Source organism: Peromyscus maniculatus, chromosome 2 (genome assembly GCF_049852395.1).
Source record: "Peromyscus maniculatus bairdii isolate BWxNUB_F1_BW_parent chromosome 2, HU_Pman_BW_mat_3.1, whole genome shotgun sequence".
Taxonomy (NCBI): Eukaryota; Metazoa; Chordata; class Mammalia; order Rodentia; family Cricetidae; genus Peromyscus; species Peromyscus maniculatus.
In genome coordinates this window covers 128,430,832-128,440,011 of record NC_134853.1, presented here as the reverse complement: position 1 = coordinate 128,440,011, position 9,180 = coordinate 128,430,832, and positions in this window count along the sequence as shown.

Here is a 9,180-nt window from a genome sequence, read left to right as displayed (position 1 = left end):
ACCCCAGCCCAGGGGATGACTCTGGATTTCCCACAGTGATTAGCGTAATCAAGATGATCCCTAAAGTCATATTCAAGCTAGGCAATCCCTCATTGTGAGTGTCTCTCCAGTGATTCTAGACTGTGTCAGGTTGATAATTAAAACTAAGCATCGCAGCTGGAAACCAAGGGGATGGCTCAGTGGCTAAAGCGCTTGACATGTAACCATGAAGAACTGGGTTCAGATCCCGTGCACCCATGTAAAACGCTAGATGTGGTGACGTGCCTATAATCCCAGTGTTGGGAAGTGGGAGACAGCAGAGTTGGGGTTTGCTCACCAGCCAGTCCAGCCAAAATAGCAAGTCCAGGTTCAGTGAAAGCCCTATCTCTATAAAACTGAGGTTGAAAGCTGGGTGGTGGTGGCGCACGCCTTTAATTCCAGCACTCGGGAGGGAGAGGGAGAGGATCTCTGTGAGGCTAAAGGCCATCCTGGTCTACAGAGCGAGTTCCAGGACAGCCAGGACTACACAGTGCAACCCCGTCTCGAAAAATAAAACAAAACAAAATGAGGTTGAAAGTGACCGAGGAAGACACCCAACACACATGCACTTGCACACACACACATGCGCACATAGGAACACACACAGATACACACACAAGTAAATCATTTTAAGTACTATAAAAACAAGTTATGAAAAGTATGTTATTGGTTATAATAATGTGCTATACTGGAATATTGAAGAAAATGTGGACTTTTATTTAGACTGTATCACCAATCATCTATGACTCTGAGCATAAAATACCTAGTCTGAGTCTCGAGTGTGTGTGTGTGTGTGTGTGTGTGTGTGTGTGTGTGTGTGTGTGTGTGTGTGAAAGGACCACTGTGAGAACAGTTGTGGTTACATGAGGAAGTGAGTATCAGTTGGTAGCAAAACCAAATGTATACTATGGCTGCTGGAATTCACTAATACACGATTTCTCAGAAAGTGCAATTTCAGGTACAGAAGAACAGTTCCCTGGTTGCGATGGGTCTTTGTCATGGAACAGATTTAAAAAAACAAACACTGGGTCTAGTAGCACATCCCTGTAATCTCAGCTACATCGGGGGCAAAAGCAGAAACTTTGGACACTCATGTGAGTGCCAAGTCAGCCTGAGCACCTAAGAGAGATCTTGTCTCAAAATAAAAAGTACCCAAAGGGCTGGAGATAGCTCAATGGAAGGACTGAGTCAATCCCCAGTACTGGGGGAAGAGGGATAATTATTAACACATGCTTTTCAGGGGATGGAGAGATGGCTCAGTGGTTCAGAGCACTGGCTGTTCTTCCAGAGGACCCGGGTTCAATTCCTAACACCCACATGGCAGCTCACAACTGTCTGTAACTCCAGTTCCAGGGGAGCTGATGCCCTCACATAGACATACATGCAGGAAGAACACCAATGCACAAAAAATAAAAAGAATTAGAAATTATTTTAAAAAACAAGCAAATACATATTTCATATATGCACAGAGAATGAGGAAAGCCCAGACGCCGAGGTTTTCTTTCACCCGTGGTTCTCGGTTTGTTTATATTGCATCTTCAACAAAGAATCACAATTTTTTTAGAGAAAATTTAGGAATCTGAATCTTTTGGGAGAGACACCCAGTTAGGAGAAGGCAGGGAAGGCCCGCAGATGTGTCTCTCACCATCTCTAGGTCTGCAGGTGTGAACGCCTCTCCCGGTAACCCCTCTCTCTTGCGGAAGGAGAGGCAGGATCTTGTCTTGTGCTTTGCCTTTCACAGACAGAGGAGGCTGAGACCCCCCTAGATCCACTGCGTGCTTACGTTTAGTTCAACAGTCCTTCATATTTGGGGATGGCAGATTCCAGTTTGCCACGCAGGCAAGGTAAAATATTGATGGGAAACTTAAACTGTTCCCAAGGAACACAATCTTAATAACCTGAGCTCCTGTTACCTTTAAATGACTAGTCTCCATTGTCAGCTGTTCAGGCCTTATTTCAACAGACATTTGCAAATTAAAACCGAGTGACTAGACCTTCACGGACTCAATATGAAAACCCTTGACCCAAACCAGTAAGCTGTCTAGATGGCTACATTCACAACAGCCAGAACCACACCATACAGCTGTCCTTAGATGATAGGCCTCCAAACATACACAATACGCACAGCAATCACCACCGCTACCCAAAGAACAGTCGTGAAACCCCACAGATCGCAAGTGATCTCCTCATGTCTTGCAATCCATAGACTTTGGGGCTATCTCTCAAATCATGTTACTGGTAGAGACGTCCTTTAATAATAATTATTGACCAAAGAAACTTCAAAAACTTCATTAGACAACACTGGACACTGTTTACAATGCATCCTTACAAAGCTGAATGTGTGTGATTAAGCTTCATTACATCTATTGTTCCTGACCGAGAACTTCTACACAACCTTGTCACTAGTTCCCTAAGGAGCGCTGGGGTGCCTTCCCAACAGACTGTGAGCCTCCTTAACACGCACAACAGAGGCGCTAGCTCACAACACGCTGTCTCTGTTGCCCGCAGGCTCCAGTTTTCCTCCCAGGTTCTTTGCTGTCTAAACAGCACAGTCCCGTTGAGATGCCATTTTGGGTGGAGATCCGGCAGGGCGACCTCACGACTGTTGGCGTGCACTCTGGTGACTGACCTACATTCCCAACCTGCACGGTTAACTTCTTTTAACCATGAGTTTACTATTGCAAAGTTAAGACATTAACTCATTCCGAGTTTGTATTCTAAAAAGAAAAAAAAAAACTCATGGCAACCATGTAACAATGGGGTAAGTAATATAAACTATCAGGTTGGAAATTATTTCTTATTCACATTTCCAAACATCTCTAATTAAAAAACTTGCCGATTTTAGAATTTTCTCTACCAGAGTCATGAAGATTACAAAGAATTAAAAGTACCTCATAACTTCAATACATCTTATAAATCTCAACCATGAGATCAAATTAATAGTACTCACTACATTAAAAATAATGGTTGCCCTTCAAGTCACCCGAACCGTTCTTTAGTATTTAACAAAAAAAACTGTTGAAATTTTTATTTAAGATGTCAGGGAGGCATGCCTGCCTTCTTTGGATGTCTGACTGTTGAAAGCTGCGTCCCACAAAAAGAGTCCCTGGAGAGCAGAGGTTTTGCTTTACATATTTATTCCCAGAGCTTGCCCTCCATCTCCTTTATGCTTTCCAGATTGATCCAATTTTGGGGCTTCCTGGAGAGTGCTGGGTTCTAATCAGCAACATCAGGAAGAGCCGGAACAAAGCGAGATGAGGAAATGCAGAGCCCTTCATGCCCCTGGAGCAGCGAGTGAAACCCGCGAACCTAGCGCACAAAGACACTCTGGCTGTCCGGAATCTTCGCCTAGGCCGACACGAATAAGAAGCAGTAGACGAGTCCTTCATCTACTCAACAGGTGCGGCTTCTGAGGGGACTCGGTACCGGAACCTCACTTTGTCCCTGTCCCGGGCACTTGTGCTGACCACACCTCATTTGTGACTGACCCCTGGGTAAGCCACAGAAACGATGACGGAGAGATGCACCCAAGACGCTAGGCGTCCTAACGTTACTTTCCTGCTAAGGGTCCCCACCCCTCACTTCTATGAGCAGGTTAAAGACTTATTCCCCTCCCTTTTAAGCTAGTAGGTCCAAGCCTCCCTGCCAGCTCCCCAAATATGACTCCGCCCCCAAATGAAACACTTGCACCTTTTATGTAGCCAAAAGGAGCCAGTATTTATTTCTTTATTATCACTTTTTTTTTTACAGTTTTTGGAGAATTTCATGCATGAATACTGTATATGCATAATTTCCACCCCCTCTCTCCCTGCTCCACCTCCTCCTGTATCCCTCATACTCCCTCTCAGAGTACTCAACTGCCCACAAACACATTAACATCTGAGGCATCGGCAGACAGTCCCCACTAGCGGAAACCAGAGCTCTGTGGCAGCAGGAGTCTACCTATCTGCTCCTACTGCTTCTTCAGAAGTCTGGGCCCTTGAGCAACTGCAGGGTGAGGCAACTTGAAATACACGCACGTTGGCTGAGTCAATGGGTCACTGTAGGCCACTGTAGGGCTGTTGGGGTGCCGTTCCAGATGATGAAGGTCTTTCCACAGGCCCGCCAGCCGGAAGCGACCAGGGACAGGGCCAAGAGGCCAGGCAGGGGCGGAGGCAGCCTGGCCTAGGCCAGTCCTGCCCTTGTCGACGCCAGGCATGTCCTGAAGACCCTGTAAAAGCCAAATTTGAAGAAGTCCAGAAGCACACTGCGTACCTGCTGCCAGCCTGCATCAACTATCTTACCCAGGCCTGTCCCTGTCCCCAGGCTCCGCCACTTTGCTAGGGCACACGGTGCCTTCATGAGGAAGCCCTGAACTAGTCCTCAGGAGCCTGCTACAGTCAGTTGGGATGGGTCCTACAGTGAGTGCTTCAGGCAAAACCAAAGTTTACAGGGCCAGCATCATCCTGCTCTTCCTCAGGACCGCCCCCTTCCTTCCAAGGCCAGCCTTTGCCCCTTCACCACCCCCCTTTGCCCTTCCTTAGCCAGTATCAGTTGGGTCTTAGATCTCACCATGGGCGGTGGGCAGGGCTTTCTGTACCCAGAGAGGCTTTTGTCCAGCTGCCTGCCTACTCCTCTATGAAGATGGTAATAAAATAAACCAACAAATACAAACACGAGTAGACACAGGAATAGGCGAGCAAATAGAGGAGGAAGTGGATGACGAAATGAAGGGACTCCATGCACAGCTTTCCTGAGGGGCCTTTCTGGAGGCTTCAATCAGCTCTGTCCCTTGGAGTAATGTCGTCTCTATGGCAACAGTGTTCCGTCAACAGAAGGGTCGGAGAGCTGGGAATGAGGCCGTGGCGGTCCAGCCCTGTGATTCCGGCTTTCTCAGAGCTGTCTGGTCTGCAGGAGGGATTGGGACACATGGAGGTACTCCCCCAGTTGGGATGGGTGGGACTGCTAACTACTGTCACCCACTGGGTGGGTATTTTTCACTGACTGGAGTCCCTGGCATGATTTGGGGGCACGCAGAAGTAGAAAAGCCTCCCTTTTTTCTGGGAGCTTGCAATCTGACCTGCAAGGACAATGAGAGCCCAGGGACTCAAGGGGGAACAACAGCATGGGACTGTTCATTTCTTCACTCACTGTGCAAAGAACCAGGCCCATTCCTGCTTCCTAACCAGACTGACCGGCGATGGTCCTGGGAGTTGAACTCAGGGCCTCCCTAGTGCAAGGCAAGCACCCTACAGCTGAGCTGTATCCTCAGCCCTAAATAAGGAGGGTCCCCCCCCTCCCAAATGTTAATATTAGAGTAACATAGCAACATCTGAAGAGTGTTCTAGATGAACAACGGGGGTAACTAGTTCTGTCTGATGACGTTCACACACTCCCGAAGGGGTGACAGTGTGGCTAGTGGCCCTGGTTAAGGGATCACATGAGAAGAAGGAAAAGTAACTCTAGGTGAAGGGAAACACACATGGCCCTCGGATTACTGGTGAGTCACTCAATGAGCTACAAACTGGAAAGAACTGAGTCCAGAAAAATAAAACTGGGTCGATTCCGGAGGGACTTTTAAATGTCTTCTTCAGGACTTGGACATTTTTCTCCTGTTGGTGAACACACCAACCTACTTCAGAGTCACCTGGAAAGTTTATTAAAAATTCCAGGTCACAGCCATGTATGGTGGTACAATCCCAGCACTCAGGAGGCAGAGGCAGGGAGATCTCTGAGTTTGAGGATAGCCTGATCTACATTGTGAGTTCCAGGTCAGCCAGGACTACACAGTGAGACCCTGTCTCAAGAAGCTAAAAAAAAAAAAAATAAAAATTAAATAAAAAAATTTAAAAAATCCCAGGACATACTCCACACCTCTGGCTGAGAATTTCTTGAGGGCAGATCTGAGATTTCAATACTCTTCCTGGTATTAAGTGTCAAAGTTTGGAAACTGAAGTATGTGGAGGCAAGGAGGTGAGTGAGTCTTTGGAGGTCCTGGGAGGGGTGACCCACTGATTGGCTAAGGATTTACTGAGAGGTGTAATTATGGGAAGTGGCGTGGTTATGTGTGTGCTTCTGCACCAGCGTTGACAAGGGGTAAGCTGAGACCTGTAGGCAGGGCCTGCTTTTTGCTGTCTCACCCACATGATGTGCTTTCTGAACCATTACCATACCGTGTTCCAGTCTGTTTTCGGCTGTTTCCTGAGGTGGGTAATTTACAGTGAACGGAAGTTCATTTGGCTCGTGTTTCCGGAAGCCCATGAGTCTGGTTCTTCCGTCTGACGGGGCCCTCTTGCTGTGTCCGCCTAGCAGAAGACGGAGAACAAAGGCAGCTCGGGGGAAGCAGGTGCGCTTTGGTAGCATTTGTCCTCTAGTATGAAGTCACCCCTGCAGTCACAACATTAACCTGTCACAACCTGTCACACTGTCCTGTGTTCTTACAGACAGGAAGTGACCAGGTAAGCAGACCTCTCCTCCCAACAAAGCTAGATTCCCTCCCCCCCCCTTGGTATTCATTCACTCAATAGGACGACGGGGGTGGGGGTGGGGGGGTGGGGAGTGGCGCAAGCCTTTAATCCCAGCACTCGGGAGGCAGAGGCAGACAGATCTCTGTGAGTTGGAGGCCAGCCTGGGCTACAGAGCGAGTTCCAGGACAGGCACAAAGCTACACAGAGAATTCCTGTCTTGAAAACAAAAAAACAAAAAACAAAACAAACAAACAAACAAACAAAAACACCAAAAAAAATACTACTCATACACATTCACTCAATAGGTTTTCATTAATACAGTGAACTTTAGGTTTTCATTAACACAGTGAACTTAAGTAGGTAATTTAATCCTCCATTGTGAAGGCCTATGTTACCCAAATTAAGGTAAAACTTTTTTTTTTAATATGGAAACAAACGAAAGACATTGAAATTAATGAATTTAAGCTCTTAGAAACTTAATTGGGAGGCAACTGTGCATTGATACTGGGGATCTATTTCTATTTGCATTTCTTTTTATACTTGTTCTTATTAAATTTACTTATTTTATGTGCACATGTATGTACAGGCATACATGCATGTGTGTGTGTGCGTGCGTGCGTGCGTGCGTGCGTGTGTGTGTGTGTGTGTGTGTGTGTGTGTGTGAGAGAGAGAGAGAGAGAGAGAGAGAGAGAGGGGCAGAGAGAGAGACACAGAGAGAGACAGAGAGACAGAGAGAGAGATAGAGAGAGAGAGAGAGACAGAGAGATAGAGAGAGAGACACAGAGAGACAGAGAGACAGAGAGAGGTGCCGGGAAACATGAGCTGTGGTGGACAGGAGTGTGGAGGTCTCAGGGATCAAACTCAGCTCATCGATTCTTGGCAGCAAACACATCTACTCACTGAGCCATCTTTCTGGGAGCAAATGTGTACATTTTGAGACTGTCAGAATGATGCCTGCTCTGTTCCAACACCAATGTTTTAGTTACTTTTCTCATTTTGTGGACAAAAATAGCCGACAGAAACAACTTAGGGGAAGAAGGACATTTTTGGACTCACGGTTTGAGAAGGATGCCACTCATCATGACAGGAGGCCAGGAGCAGCAGCAGGAGGTGGCTGGTCACGCTGCATCTACAGTCAGGAAGCAGACCGAGATGAAGTCTGGTGATTATGAGTATTTTAGATTTTGCTTAATTTTATGGGTTATGGGTGTTTTGCCTGAGTGTATGGCTGTACACCACACTCATGCAGTATCCTCTGAGGCCAGAAGAGGGCGGCGATCCTCTAGCCCTGAGGTTAACGGCCTTCTACAGAGCAGCCAGGGCTCTTGACCAGAGTCTTCTCTCCAGCCACGTTGATAGACGAGGCTCTTGGGAAGAGATCTTCATTGTGGGACTGTCTAGATCAGGCTGGCCTCTGGGTACGTCTGGGGGGGGGGGTTGTCTTGATTGCATCAGTTGATGCGGAAAGACTCATCCGCTGTGGGCAGCACCATTCCCAGCATTTGAATACTGAACTGTACAGGAGCAGAGAACGTGAGCTGAAGGCAAGCTTGCATGCATTCATTCTCCCTACTTCTGACTGTGGATAGAACCGGTGTGCTTCAGGTTCCTGCTCTCTTGAATTCCCTGCCATGATGGACTGTAACTTGGAATTGTAAGCCAAATAAACCATTTTTCCTCTGTAGTTATTTTTGTTGGGGGTATTTTATCACTGTAACAGAAATGAAACTAATACAGCTGGCTTCTTCTTTTCTTTCCCAGACAGGGTTTCTCTGTGTAGCCCTGGCTCTGGAACTTGCTCTGTAGACCAGACTGGCCTTAAACTCAGAGATCTGCCTGCCTCTGCCTCCCAAGTGCTGGGATTAAAGGCTTGAGTCACCACTGCTTGTCTGGGTTACTAGATTTTTTTAATGGAGATTGTGTGTGTGTGTGTGTGTGTGTGTGTGTGTGTGTGTGTGTGTGTGTGTGTGTGTGTGTGTGTTGCTGTTTTTTGTCTTTTGGGTGGGATGATTATGCTGCAAGGTTGGCACTGCCCTTCTCTGAGAGGGAATGGACTTGAACCATTCTTTGTCACAAGCCAAGCAGACTGTCAGACTGTGGCTCCTTGTAATATCTGTAGTCTCTGGGTGTAGATGCCATCCTGGAAGTGCAAGCCACTCCAGGCTAGGTCTGCACACACCTTGCTATGTGCTCCACCCTGGATCAGCAGGTGTCTCAGGTGTTTTTGTTTTTGTTTTTGGTTTTTCGAGACAGGGTTTCTGTGTAGCCCTCACTGACCTCGATCTCACTCTGTAGCCCAGGCTGGCCTTAAACTCACAGAGCTCCGCCTGCCTCTGCCTCCTGAGTGCTGGGATTGAAGGCGTGTGCCACCACTGCTGGCTTCAGGAAGGTTCTTTTTTTTTTTTTTTTTTTTTTTTTTTTTTTTTTTTTGGTTTTTCGAGACAGGGTTTCTCTGTGTAGCTTTGCGCCTTTCCTGGAGCTCACTTGGTAACCCAGGCTGGCCTTGAACTCACAGAGATCCGCCTGGCTCTGCCTCCCGAGTGCTGGGATTAAAGGCGTGCGCCACCACGCCCGGCGGCTTCAGGAAGGTTCTTGAAGTTGTTTATTTGTATTACCCCCTTTTCTGAAAGAAGTATGCATGCTCCATCAATGTTGTGTTTACAGTGGCTTCATTCTTTTTCCCTTTTTTAATCCAGTCTGAGACCACAGCCCATGG